Here is a 12,141-nt window from a genome sequence, read left to right as displayed (position 1 = left end):
ATTTGTTTCTTACGGCCACAAAGGCCAGTGACAGCAGAAGTTGTTGCTAACGTGGCTGGTTGTGAAAATAGTGAGCGTAGCCAGCCACCCAGATGTGCTAATCACAGATCATTTGTTATCTCCTAAAGGCCACTACCAGGCAAACCTGCAGCAGATACATTAGTTTTGACTTGGAGAGGTCTTTTTGACCTTTTCTCTCCCCCTGGTATGCAACATGTTCTGGAGTTGGTCTCAGGTTAAGTTCTTTTAAGATTCAAATGTAATGGAGTTAAAGGGATAGGGGGCTTAACCTACGGACATATGTATCCAGCAAAATAGAGAGCAGTTGAGCATGCCCCAAGGGTTCCATGGTGTAATGTTTAGCACTCTGGACTTTGAATCCAGCGATCCGAGTTCGAATCTCGGTGGGACCTTCTTTAGAGGCTCATTGCAGATTTCATCTTGGAATTTCAATTTGTGTCTTACGGCTACAAAGGCCAATGACAGCAGAAGTTGTTGCTAATGTGGCTAGTTGTGAAAATTGTGAGCGTAGCCAGCTGCCCAGGTCCAGCCAATTGCCAAAGCATACTGATGACACAGAGAGCTGTATTTAAAAAGAATATCTGCAACCCTAAGTACTTTTACCAGGAACAGGAGGAAGAAGCTAAGTTGTCTTTTTTGCTCAGATTTAGCAAAACATGACAATTAGGGAAATTCATCTTCTAGCCATTCCTCTCAACTCCATCTTTGTCAAAGTTTTCTGTTCAAAGACAAGTTTTCAAGTTCAGAGGATATGGATGCTTCACGCCACCTGTGGAATTTAACACTGGTGTATCTATTTCTCCCAGTTTCTTGCATCTTCAAAGTTCTCAACAGGCCTCATCTCTACTCTTCCACAGTGATTGCCAGCATCCCATTTTGGCCCCAAAGGCCTTGATTTCCTGTTCTCCCATTACTCACTCCAGAAACTCCAATTATGCTTGCACCATCTCTAGACCTCCTCCATCATAAACAGTTTCTGAACTCTTGTCCTGCAAAGAATACATCTGCGGGCCAGCAGTTTTGAAAGGCGTAGGCCAGCGAGCCCAGTGTGCTAATCACAGATCATTTGTTCTCTCCTAAAGCCCACCACCAGGCAAACTTGCAGCAGATACATTAGTTTTGCCTTGGAGAGGTCTTTTTGACCTTTTCTCTCCCCCTGGTATGCAACATGTTCTGGAGTTGGTCTCAGGTTAAGTTCTTTTAAGATTCAATTTTAATGGAGTTAAAGGGATAGGGGGCTTAACCTAAGGACATATGTATACAGCAAAATAGAGAGCAGTTGAGCATGCCCAAGGGTTCCATGGTGTAATGGTTAGCACTCTGGACTTTGAATCCAGTGATCCGAGATCAAATCTCGGTGGAACCTTCATCCGAGTCTCATTGCAGATTTCATCTTGGAATTTCAATTTGTTTCTTACGGCCACAAAGGTCAGTGACAGCAGAAGTTGTTGCTAACGTGGCTGGTTGTGAAAATAGTGAGCGTAGCCAGCCACCCAGATGTGCTAATCACAGATCATTTGTTATCTCCTAAAGGCCACTACCAGGCAAACCTGCAGCAGATACATTAGTTTTGACTTGGAGAGGTCTTTTTGACCTTTTCTCTCCCCCTGGTATGCAACATGTTCTGGAGTTGGTCTCAGGTTAAGTTCTTTTAAGATTCAAATGTAATGGAGTTAAAGGGATAGGGGGCTTAACCTACGGACATATGTATCCAGCAAAATAGAGAGCAGTTGAGCATGCCCCAAGGGTTCCATGGTGTAATGGTTAGCACTCTGGACTTTGAATCCAGCGATCCGAGTTCGAATCTCGGTGGGACCTTCTTTAGAGGCTCATTGCAGATTTCATCTTGGAATTTCAATTTGTGTCTTACGGCTACAAAGGCCAATGACAGCAGAAGTTGTTGCTAATGTGGCTAGTTGTGAAAATTGTGAGCGTAGCCAGCTGCCCAGGTCCAGCCAATTGCCAAAGCATACTGATGACACAGAGAGCTGTATTTAAAAAGAATATCTGCAACCCTAAGTACTTTTACCAGGAACAGGAGGAAGAAGCTAAGTTGTCTTTTTTGCTCAGATTTAGCAAAACATGACAATTAGGGAAATTCATCTTCTAGCCATTCCTCTCAACTCCATCTTTGTCAAAGTTTTCTGTCCAAAGACAAGTTTTCAAGTTCAGAGGATATGGATGCTTCACGCCACCTGTGGAATTTAACACTGGTGTATCTATTTCTCCCAGTTTCTTGCATCTTCAAAGTTCTCAACAGGCCTCATCTCTACTCTTCCACAGTGATTGCCAGCATCCCATTTTGGCCCCAAAGGCCTTGATTTCCTGTTCTCCCATTACTCACTCCAGAAACTCCAATTATGCTTGCACCATCTCTGGACCTCCTCCATCATAAACAGTTCCTGAACACTTGTCCTGCAAAGAATACATCTGCGGGCCAGCAGTTTTGAAAGGCGTAGGCCAGCGAGCCCAGTGTGCTAATCACAGATCATTTGTTCTCTCCTAAAGCCCACCACCAGGCAAACTTGCAGCAGATACATTAGTTTTGCCTTGGAGAGGTCTTTTTGACCTTTTCTCTCCCCCTGGTATGCAACATGTTCTGGAGTTGGTCTCAGGTTAAGTTCTTTTAAGATTCAATTTTAATGGAGTTAAAGGGATAGGGGGGCTTAACCTACGGACATATGTATACAGCAAAATAGAGAGCAGTTGAGCATGCCCAAGGGTTCCATGGTGTAATGGTTAGCACTCTGGACTTTGAATACAGTGATCCGAGATCAAATCTCGGTGGAACCTTCATCAGAGTCTCATTGCAGATTTCATCTTGGAATTTCAATTTGTTTCTTACGGCCACAAAGGCCAGTGACAGCAGAAGTTGTTGCTAACGTGGCTGGTTGTGAAAATAGTGAGCGTAGCCAGCCACCCAGATGTGCTAATCACAGATCATTTGTTATCTCCTAAAGGCCACTACCAGGCAAACCTGCAGCAGATACATTAGTTTTGACTTGGAGAGGTCTTTTTGACCTTTTCTCTCCCCCTGGTATGCAACATGTTCTGGAGTTGGTCTCAGGTTAAGTTCTTTTAAGATTCAATTTTAATGGAGTTAAAGGGATAGGGGGCTTAACCTACGGACATATGTATACAGCAAAATAGAGAGCAGTTGAGCATGCCCAAGGGTTCCATGGTGTAATGGTTAGCACTCTGGACTTTGAATCCAGCGATCTGAGTTCGAATCTCGGTGGGACCTTCCTTAGAGGCTCATTGCAGATTTCATCTTGGAATTTCAATTTGTGTCTTACGGCCACAAAGGCCAGTGACAGCAGAAGTTGTTGCTAACGTGGCTGGTTGTGAAAATAGTGAGCGTAGCCAGCCACCCAGATGTGCTAATCACAGATCATTTGTTATCTCCTAAAGGCCACTACCAGGCAAACCTGCAGCAGATACATTAGTTTTGCCTTGGAGAGGTCTTTTTGACCTTTTCTCTCCCCCTGGTATGCAACATGTTCTGGAGTTGGTCTCAGGTTAAGTTCTTTTAAGATTCAAATGTAATGGAGTTAAAGGGATAGGGGGCTTAACCTACGGACATATGTATCCAGCAAAATAGAGAGCAGTTGAGCATGCCCCAAGGGTTCCATGGTGTAATGGTTAGCACTCTGGACTTTGAATCCAGCGATCTGAGTTCGAATCTCGGTGGGACCTTCTTTAGAGGCTCATTGCAGATTTCATCTTGGAATTTCAATTTGTGTCTTACGGCTACAAAGGCCAATGACAGCAGAAGTTGTTGCTAATGTGGCTAGTTGTGAAAATTGTGAGCGTAGCCAGCTGCCCAGGTCCAGCCAATTGCCAAAGCATACTGATGACACAGAGAGCTGTATTTAAAAAGAATATCTGCAACCCTAAGTACTTTTACCAGGAACAGGAGGAAGAAGCTAAGTTGTCTTTTTTGCTCAGATTTAGCAAAACATGACAATTAGGGAAATTCATCTTCTAGCCATTCCTCTCAACTCCATCTTTGTCAAAGTTTTCTGTCCAAAGACAAGTTTTCAAGTTCAGAGGATATGGATGCTTCACGCCACCTGTGGAATTTAACACTGGTGTATCTATTTCTCCCAGTTTCTTGCATCTTCAAAGTTCTCAACAGGCCTCATCTCTACTCTTCCACAGTGATTGCCAGCATCCCATTTTGGCCCCAAAGGCCTTGATTTCCTGTTCTCCCATTACTCACTCCAGAAACTCCAATTATGCTTGCACCATCTCTAGACCTCCTCCATCATAAACAGTTCCTGAACTCTTGTCCTGCAAAGAATACATCTGCGGGCCAGCAGTTTTGAAAGGCGTAGGACAGCGAGCCCAGTGTGCTAATCACAGATCATTTGTTCTCTCCTAAAGCCCACCACCAGGCAAACTTGCAGCAGATACATTAGTTTTGCCTTGGAGAGGTCTTTTTGACCTTTTCTCTCCCCCTGGTATGCAACATGTTCTGGAGTTGGTCTCAGGTTAAGTTCTTTTAAGATTCAATTTTAATGGAGTTAAAGGGATAGGGGGCTTAACCTAAGGACATATGTATACAGCAAAATAGAGAGCAGTTGAGCATGCCCAAGGGTTCCATGGTGTAATGGTTAGCACTCTGGACTTTGAATCCAGTGATTCGAGATCAAATCTCGGTGGAACCTTCATCAGAGTCTCATTGCAGATTTCATCTTGGAATTTCAATTTGTTTCTTACGGCCACAAAGGTCAGTGACAGCAGAAGTTGTTGCTAACGTGGCTGGTTGTGAAAATAGTGAGCGTAGCCAGCCACCCAGATGTGCTAATCACAGATCATTTGTTATCTCCTAAAGGCCACTACCAGGCAAACCTGCAGCAGATACATTAGTTTTCACTTGGAGAGGTCTTTTTGACCTTTTCTCTCCCCCTGGTATGCAACATGTTCTGGAGTTGGTCTCAGGTTAAGTTCTTTTAAGATTCAAATGTAATGGAGTTAAAGGGATAGGGGGCTTAACCTACGGACATATGTATCCAGCAAAATAGAGAGCAGTTGAGCATGCCCCAAGGGTTCCATGGTGTAATGGTTAGCACTCTGGACTTTGAATCCAGCGATCCGAGTTCGAATCTCGGTGGGACCTTCTTTAGAGGCTCATTGCAGATTTCATCTTGGAATTTCAATTTGTGTCTTACGGCTACAAAGGCCAATGACAGCAGAAGTTGTTGCTAATGTGGCTAGTTGTGAAAATTGTGAGCGTAGCCAGCTGCCCAGGTCCAGCCAATTGCCAAAGCATACTGATGACACAGAGAGCTGTATTTAAAAAGAATATCTGCAACCCTAAGTACTTTTACCAGGAACAGGAGGAAGAAGCTAAGTTGTCTTTTTTGCTCAGATTTAGCAAAACATGACAATTAGGGAAATTCATCTTCTAGCCATTCCTCTCAACTCCATCTTTGTCAAAGTTTTCTGTCCAAAGACAAGTTTTCAAGTTCAGAGGATATGGATGCTTCACGCCACCTGTGGAATTTAACACTGGTGTATCTATTTCTCCCAGTTTCTTGCATCTTCAAAGTTCTCAACAGGCCTCATCTCTACTCTTCCACAGTGATTGCCAGCATCCCATTTTGGCCCCAAAGGCCTTGATTTCCTGTTCTCCCATTACTCACTCCAGAAACTCCAATTATGCTTGCACCATCTCTGGACCTCCTCCATCATAAACAGTTCCTGAACACTTGTCCTGCAAAGAATACATCTGCGGGCCAGCAGTTTTGAAAGGCGTAGGCCAGCGAGCCCAGTGTGCTAATCACAGATCATTTGTTCTCTCCTAAAGCCCACCACCAGGCAAACTTGCAGCAGATACATTAGTTTTGCCTTGGAGAGGTCTTTTTGACCTTTTCTCTCCCCCTGGTATGCAACATGTTCTGGAGTTGGTCTCAGGTTAAGTTCTTTTAAGATTCAATTTTAATGGAGTTAAAGGGATAGGGGGGCTTAACCTACGGACATATGTATACAGCAAAATAGAGAGCAGTTGAGCATGCCCAAAGGTTCCATGGTGTAATGGTTAGCACTCTGGACTTTGAATACAGTGATCCGAGATCAAATCTCGGTGGAACCTTCATCAGAGTCTCATTGCAGATTTCATCTTGGAATTTCAATTTGTTTCTTACGGCCACAAAGGCCAGTGACAGCAGAAGTTGTTGCTAACGTGGCTGGTTGTGAAAATAGTGAGCGTAGCCAGCCACCCAGATGTGCTAATCACAGATCATTTGTTATCTCCTAAAGGCCACTACCAGGCAAACCTGCAGCAGATACATTAGTTTTGACTTGGAGAGGTCTTTTTGACCTTTTCTCTCCCCCTGGTATGCAACATGTTCTGGAGTTGGTCTCAGGTTAAGTTCTTTTAAGATTCAATTTTAATGGAGTTAAAGGGATAGGGGGCTTAACCTACGGACATATGTATACAGCAAAATAGAGAGCAGTTGAGCATGCCCAAGGGTTCCATGGTGTAATGGTTAGCACTCTGGACTTTGAATCCAGCGATCTGAGTTCGAATCTCGGTGGGACCTTCCTTAGAGGCTCATTGCAGATTTCATCTTGGAATTTCAATTTGTGTCTTACGGCCACAAAGGCCAGTGACAGCAGAAGTTGTTGCTAACGTGGCTGGTTGTGAAAATAGTGAGCGTAGCCAGCCACCCAGATGTGCTAATCACAGATCATTTGTTATCTCCTAAAGGCCACTACCAGGCAAACCTGCAGCAGATACATTAGTTTTGACTTGGAGAGGTCTTTTTGACCTTTTCTCTCCCCCTGGTATGCAACATGTTCTGGAGTTGGTCTCAGGTTAAGTTCTTTTAAGATTCAAATGTAATGGAGTTAAAGGGATAGGGGGCTTAACCTACGGACATATGTATCCAGCAAAATAGAGAGCAGTTGAGCATGCCCCAAGGGTTCCTTGGTGTAATGGTTAGCACTCTGGACTTTGAATCCAGCGATCCGAGTTCGAATCTCGGTGGGACCTTCTTTAGAGGCTCATTGCAGATTTCATCTTGGAATTTCAATTTGTGTCTTACGGCTACAAAGGCCAATGACAGCAGAAGTTGTTGCTAATGTGGCTAGTTGTGAAAATTGTGAGCGTAGCCAGCTGCCCAGGTCCAGCCAATTGCCAAAGCATACTGATGACACAGAGAGCTGTATTTAAAAAGAATATCTGCAACCCTAAGTACTTTTACCAGGAACAGGAGGAAGAAGCTAAGTTGTCTTTTTTGCTCAGATTTAGCAAAACATGACAATTAGGGAAATTCATCTTCTAGCCATTCCTCTCAACTCCATCTTTGTCAAAGTTTTCTGTCCAAAGACAAGTTTTCAAGTTCAGAGGATATGGATGCTTCACGCCACCTGTGGAATTTAACACTGGTGTATCTATTTCTCCCAGTTTCTTGCATCTTCAAAGTTCTCAACAGGCCTCATCTCTACTCTTCCACAGTGATTGCCAGCATCCCATTTTGGCCCCAAAGGCCTTGATTTCCTGTTCTCCCATTACTCACTCCAGAAACTCCAATTATGCTTGCACCATCTCTAGACCTCCTCCATCATAAACAGTTTCTGAACTCTTGTCCTGCAAAGAATACATCTGCGGGCCAGCAGTTTTGAAAGGCGTAGGCCAGCGAGCCCAGTGTGCTAATCACAGATCATTTGTTCTCTCCTAAAGCCCACCACCAGGCAAACTTGCAGCAGATACATTAGTTTTGCCTTGGAGAGGTCTTTTTGACCTTTTCTCTCCCCCTGGTATGCAACATGTTCTGGAGTTGGTCTCAGGTTAAGTTCTTTTAAGATTCAATTTTAATGGAGTTAAAGGGATAGGGGGCTTAACCTAAGGACATATGTATACAGCAAAATAGAGAGCAGTTGAGCATGCCCAAGGGTTCCATGGTGTAATGGTTAGCACTCTGGACTTTGAATCCAGTGATCCGAGATCAAATCTCGGTGGAACCTTCATCAGAGTCTCATTGCAGATTTCATCTTGGAATTTCAATTTGTTTCTTACGGCCACAAAGGCCAGTGACAGCAGAAGTTGTTGCTAACGTGGCTGGTTGTGAAAATAGTGAGCGTAGCCAGCCACCCAGATGTGCTAATCACAGATCATTTGTTATCTCCTAAAGCCCACCACCAGGCAAACTTGCAGCAGATACATTAGTTTTGCCTTGGAGAGGTCTTTTTGACCTTTTCTCTCCCCCTGGTATGCAACATGTTCTGGAGTTGGTCTCAGGTTAAGTTCTTTTAAGATTCAATTTTAATGGAGTTAAAGGGATAGGGGGCTTAACCTACGGACATATGTATCCAGCAAAATAGAGATCAGTTGAGCATGCCCCAAGGGTTCCTTGGTGTAATGGTTAGCACTCTGGACTTTGAATCCAGCGATCCGAGTTCGAATCTCGGTGGGACCTTCTTTAGAGGCTCATTGCAGATTTCATCTTGGAATTTCAATTTGTGTCTTACGGCTACAAAGGCCAATGACAGCAGAAGTTGTTGCTAATGTGGCTAGTTGTGAAAATTGTGAGCGTAGCCAGCTGCCCAGGTCCAGCAAATTGCCAAAGCATACTGATGACACAGAGAGCTGTATTTAAAAAGAATATCTGCAACCCTAAGTACTTTTACCAGGAACAGGAGGAAGAAGCTAAGTTGTCTTTTTTGCTCAGATTTAGCAAAACATGACAATTAGGGAAATTCATCTTCTAGCCATTCCTCTCAACTCCATCTTTGTCAAAGTTTTCTGTCCAAAGACAAGTTTTCAAGTTCAGAGGATATGGATGCTTCACGCCACCTGTGGAATTTAACACTGGTGTATCTATTTCTCCCAGTTTCTTGCATCTTCAAAGTTCTCAACAGGCCTCATCTCTACTCTTCCACAGTGATTGCCAGCATCCCATTTTGGCCCCAAAGGCCTTGATTTCCTGTTCTCCCATTACTCACTCCAGAAACTCCAATTATGCTTGCACCATCTCTAGACCTCCTCCATCATAAACAGTTCCTGAACTCTTGTCCTGCAAAGAATACATCTGCGGGCCAGCAGTTTTGAAAGGCGTAGGCCAGCGAGCCCAGTGTGCTAATCACAGATCATTTGTTCTCTCCTAAAGCCCACCACCAGGCAAACTTGCAGCAGATACATTAGTTTTGCCTTGGAGAGGTCTTTTTGACCTTTTCTCTCCCCCTGGTATGCAACATGTTCTGGAGTTGGTCTCAGGTTAAGTTCTTTTAAGATTCAATTTTAATGGAGTTAAAGGGATAGGGGGCTTAACCTACGGACATCTGTATACAGCAAAATAGAGAGCAGTTGAGCATGCCCAAGGGTTCCATGGTGTAATGGTTAGCACTCTGGACTTTGAATCCAGTGATCCGAGATCAAATCTTGGTGGAACCTTCATCAGAGTCTCATTGCAGATTTCATCTTGGAATTTCAATTTGTTTCTTACGGCCACAAAGGCCAGTGACAGCAGAAGTTGTTGCTAACGTGGCTGGTTGTGAAAATAGTGAGCGTAGCCAGCCACCCAGATGTGCTAATCACAGATCATTTGTTATCTCCTAAAGGCCACTACCAGGCAAACCTGCAGCAGATACATTAGTTTTGACTTGGAGAGGTCTTTTTGACCTTTTCTCTCCCCCTGGTATGCAACATGTTCTGGAGTTGGTCTCAGGTTAAGTTCTTTTAAGATTCAAATGTAATGGAGTTAAAGGGATAGGGGGCTTAACCTACGGACATATGTATCCAGCAAAATAGAGAGCAGTTGAGCATGCCCCAAGGGTTCCTTGGTGTAATGGTTAGCACTCTGGACTTTGAATCCAGCGATCCGAGTTCGAATCTCGGTGGGACCTTCTTTAGAGGCTCATTGCAGATTTCATCTTGGAATTTCAATTTGTGTCTTACGGCTACAAAGGCCAATGACAGCAGAAGTTGTTGCTAATGTGGCTAGTTGTGAAAATTGTGAGCGTAGCCAGCTGCCCAGGTCCAGCCAATTGCCAAAGCATACTGATGACACAGAGAGCTGTATTTAAAAAGAATATCTGCAACCCTAAGTACTTTTACCAGGAACAGGAGGAAGAAGCTAAGTTGTCTTTTTTGCTCAGATTTAGCAAAACATGACAATTAGGGAAATTCATCTTCTAGCCATTCCTCTCAACTCCATCTTTGTCAAAGTTTTCTGTCCAAAGACAAGTTTTCAAGTTCAGAGGATATGGATGCTTCACGCCACCTGTGGAATTTAACACTGGTGTATCTATTTCTCCCAGTTTCTTGCATCTTCAAAGTTCTCAACAGGCCTCATCTCTACTCTTCCACAGTGATTGCCAGCATCCCATTTTGGCCCCAAAGGCCTTGATTTCCTGTTCTCCCATTACTCACTCCAGAAACTCCAATTATGCTTGCACCATCTCTAGACCTCCTCCATCATAAACAGTTTCTGAACTCTTGTCCTGCAAAGAATACATCTGCGGGCCAGCAGTTTTGAAAGGCGTAGGCCAGCGAGCCCAGTGTGCTAATCACAGATCATTTGTTCTCTCCTAAAGCCCACCACCAGGCAAACTTGCAGCAGATACATTAGTTTTGCCTTGGAGAGGTCTTTTTGACCTTTTCTCTCCCCCTGGTATGCAACATGTTCTGGAGTTGGTCTCAGGTTAAGTTCTTTTAAGATTCAATTTTAATGGAGTTAAAGGGATAGGGGGCTTAACCTACGGACATATGTATCCAGCAAAATAGAGATCAGTTGAGCATGCCCCAAGGGTTCCTTGGTGTAATGGTTAGCACTCTGGACTTTGAATCCAGCGATCCGAGTTCGAATCTCGGTGGGACCTTCTTTAGAGGCTCATTGCAGATTTCATCTTGGAATTTCAATTTGTGTCTTACGGCTACAAAGGCCAATGACAGCAGAAGTTGTTGCTAATGTGGCTAGTTGTGAAAATTGTGAGCGTAGCCAGCTGCCCAGGTCCAGCAAATTGCCAAAGCATACTGATGACACAGAGAGCTGTATTTAAAAAGAATATCTGCAACCCTAAGTACTTTTACCAGGAACAGGAGGAAGAAGCTAAGTTGTCTTTTTTGCTCAGATTTAGCAAAACATGACAATTAGGGAAATTCATCTTCTAGCCATTCCTCTCAACTCCATCTTTGTCAAAGTTTTCTGTCCAAAGACAAGTTTTCAAGTTCAGAGGATATGGATGCTTCACGCCACCTGTGGAATTTAACACTGGTGTATCTATTTCTCCCAGTTTCTTGCATCTTCAAAGTTCTCAACAGGCCTCATCTCTACTCTTCCACAGTGATTGCCAGCATCCCATTTTGGCCCCAAAGGCCTTGATTTCCTGTTCTCCCATTACTCACTCCAGAAACTCCAATTATGCTTGCACCATCTCTAGACCTCCTCCATCATAAACAGTTCCTGAACTCTTGTCCTGCAAAGAATACATCTGCGGGCCAGCAGTTTTGAAAGGCGTAGGCCAGCGAGCCCAGTGTGCTAATCACAGATCATTTGTTCTCTCCTAAAGCCCACCACCAGGCAAACTTGCAGCAGATACATTAGTTTTGCCTTGGAGAGGTCTTTTTGACCTTTTCTCTCCCCCTGGTATGCAACATGTTCTGGAGTTGGTCTCAGGTTAAGTTCTTTTAAGATTCAATTTTAATGGAGTTAAAGGGATAGGGGGCTTAACCTACGGACATATGTATACAGCAAAATAGAGAGCAGTTGAGCATGCCCAAGGGTTCCATGGTGTAATGGTTAGCACTCTGGACTTTGAATCCAGTGATCCGAGATCAAATCTCGGTGGAACCTTCATCAGAGTCTCATTGCAGATTTCATCTTGGAATTTCAATTTGTTTCTTACGGCCACAAAGGCCAGTGACAGCAGAAGTTGTTGCTAACGTGGCTGGTTGTGAAAATAGTGAGCGTAGCCAGCCACCCAGATGTGCTAATCACAGATCATTTGTTATCTCCTAAAGGCCACTACCAGGCAAACCTGCAGCAGATACATTAGTTTTGACTTGGAGAGGTCTTTTTGACCTTTTCTCTCCCCCTGGTATGCAACATGTTCTGGAGTTGGTCTCAGGTTAAGTTCTTTTAAGATTCAAATGTAATGGAGTTAAAGGGATAG

At 43.9% G+C, this 12,141-nt stretch overlaps 9 non-coding genes across 9 annotated transcripts; all 9 read left to right on the top strand.

Annotated features, from left to right (window-relative positions):
* The first annotated feature begins 341 nt into the window (after nt 1-341).
* Nucleotides 342-413, top strand: TRNAQ-UUG (transfer RNA glutamine (anticodon UUG)). The gene has a single exon. It is a non-coding gene; the product is annotated as a tRNA-Gln (tRNA).
* Nucleotides 414-1,315: 902 nt separating this feature from the next.
* On the top strand, nt 1,316-1,387 carry TRNAQ-UUG (transfer RNA glutamine (anticodon UUG)). Its single transcript has one exon. It is a non-coding gene; the product is annotated as a tRNA-Gln (tRNA).
* Nucleotides 1,388-1,767: 380 nt separating this feature from the next.
* TRNAQ-UUG (transfer RNA glutamine (anticodon UUG)) lies at nt 1,768-1,839 on the top strand. The gene has a single exon. It is a non-coding gene; the product is annotated as a tRNA-Gln (tRNA).
* Nucleotides 1,840-3,193: 1,354 nt separating this feature from the next.
* TRNAQ-UUG (transfer RNA glutamine (anticodon UUG)) lies at nt 3,194-3,265 on the top strand. The gene has a single exon. It is a non-coding gene; the product is annotated as a tRNA-Gln (tRNA).
* A 380-nt stretch (nt 3,266-3,645) lies between these two features.
* Nucleotides 3,646-3,717, top strand: TRNAQ-UUG (transfer RNA glutamine (anticodon UUG)). Its single transcript has one exon. It is a non-coding gene; the product is annotated as a tRNA-Gln (tRNA).
* A 1,354-nt stretch (nt 3,718-5,071) lies between these two features.
* On the top strand, nt 5,072-5,143 carry TRNAQ-UUG (transfer RNA glutamine (anticodon UUG)). Its single transcript has one exon. It is a non-coding gene; the product is annotated as a tRNA-Gln (tRNA).
* Nucleotides 5,144-6,497: 1,354 nt separating this feature from the next.
* Nucleotides 6,498-6,569, top strand: TRNAQ-UUG (transfer RNA glutamine (anticodon UUG)). The gene has a single exon. It is a non-coding gene; the product is annotated as a tRNA-Gln (tRNA).
* A 1,354-nt stretch (nt 6,570-7,923) lies between these two features.
* Nucleotides 7,924-7,995, top strand: TRNAQ-UUG (transfer RNA glutamine (anticodon UUG)). The gene has a single exon. It is a non-coding gene; the product is annotated as a tRNA-Gln (tRNA).
* Nucleotides 7,996-11,750: 3,755 nt separating this feature from the next.
* Nucleotides 11,751-11,822, top strand: TRNAQ-UUG (transfer RNA glutamine (anticodon UUG)). Its single transcript has one exon. It is a non-coding gene; the product is annotated as a tRNA-Gln (tRNA).
* Nucleotides 11,823-12,141: the final 319 nt, after the last annotated feature.

The sequence above is a fragment of the Lithobates pipiens genome, unplaced genomic scaffold (assembly GCF_037356315.1).
Source record: "Lithobates pipiens isolate NorthernLeopardFrog02 unplaced genomic scaffold, aLitPip1_a1.2 Scaffold_18, whole genome shotgun sequence".
Taxonomy (NCBI): domain Eukaryota; kingdom Metazoa; phylum Chordata; class Amphibia; order Anura; family Ranidae; genus Lithobates; species Lithobates pipiens.
This window is presented reverse-complemented; position numbering and strand designations above follow the sequence as displayed.